The following is a 1,284-nucleotide window of genomic DNA, read 5'->3' on the forward strand; positions in this document are numbered from 1 at the left end:
TCACACCTATAATCATGAAGTGCTTTGAAAAGCTGGTACGAAATCATGTCATTGCCTGCCTACCAGAGGGACTGGACACATTCCAATTTGCTTATAAAACGAAAAGATCGACAGAGGACCCTGTGGCGATTGCCCTCCATGCCGTCCTTGCACATTTGGAGCAGCGGGCGGGTTATGCCAGACTGCTTTTTTTAGATTTCAGCTCGGCATTTAATACCATTCTACCACAACGTCTGATGTCTAAACTGGAAGATCTGGGGCTTCCGTTATCACTTTGTGGGTGGATACTGGACTTTTTGTCAGATCGCCCCCAGAGGGTTCGGTTGGGCCCTTATACTTCTAATATGCTTAAGACTAACATAGGAACACCACAGGGATGCGTACTCAGTCCGCTCCTTTATATTCTCTACACGTACGATTGTGTCGCTGCTCACCCTAGTTATAGGGTTGTCAAATTTGCAGATGACACAACCGTGATTGGGCTCATCCCTGAAAGGGAGGGTGAAACGGATTATAGAGATGAGGTGGAGCGGCTGACAAGAGTGGTGCAGAGCTAACAACTTGCTCATAAATACAAGGAAGACAAAGGAGCTTGTGGTGGACTTCAGGAGACAGAAGAGCAATATCCAGCCACTTTTGATTGATGGGGTCTGTGTGGAGAGGGTAACAACGTTCAGATTTTTGGGCATTGAATTACAAGAGGATCTGTCCTGGAGTGTCAACACAAGGGGGCTTGTGAAGAAGGTGCAGCAGAGACTGTACTTTTTGAGAATTCTAAGGAAAAACCATCTTCCGCAGAAACTGCTGCTTGCCTTCTATCACTGTGCCATTGAGAGCATGCTCACTTATGGCTTATGTGTGTGGTACGGAAGCTGTACTACCCAGGACAGGATGGGGTTGTGCAGAGTTGTTAAGGCAGCAGAAAGCATTGTTGGCTGCCCACTCTCCACCTTAGAGCAGATTTATGCCACAAGGTGCCATAGGAAGGCACTGGACATAGTAAAAGATCCATCGCATCCTGGTCACTGTCTCTTCGATCTCCTGCCGTCGGGACGGAGATACAGGACGATGAAGACAAGAACAAGCTGTCTTAAGAACAGCTTCTTCTCCAGAGCGATCTCAGCCCTGAATGGGAAGCCTGGACTTTGAAAGTCATCTAATCTTCCTTGCTGTACTATACTGTATTGTTTTAATTAGTGTTTTTATGGAGCAGTCAAGTAATTTCGTTGTCCCTGAGAGGGGGCAATGACAATAAAGATATTATTATTATTATTATTATTATTA

The sequence above is a fragment of the Podarcis raffonei genome, chromosome 2 (genome assembly GCF_027172205.1).
Source record: "Podarcis raffonei isolate rPodRaf1 chromosome 2, rPodRaf1.pri, whole genome shotgun sequence".
NCBI lineage: Eukaryota > Metazoa > Chordata > Lepidosauria > Squamata > Lacertidae > Podarcis > Podarcis raffonei.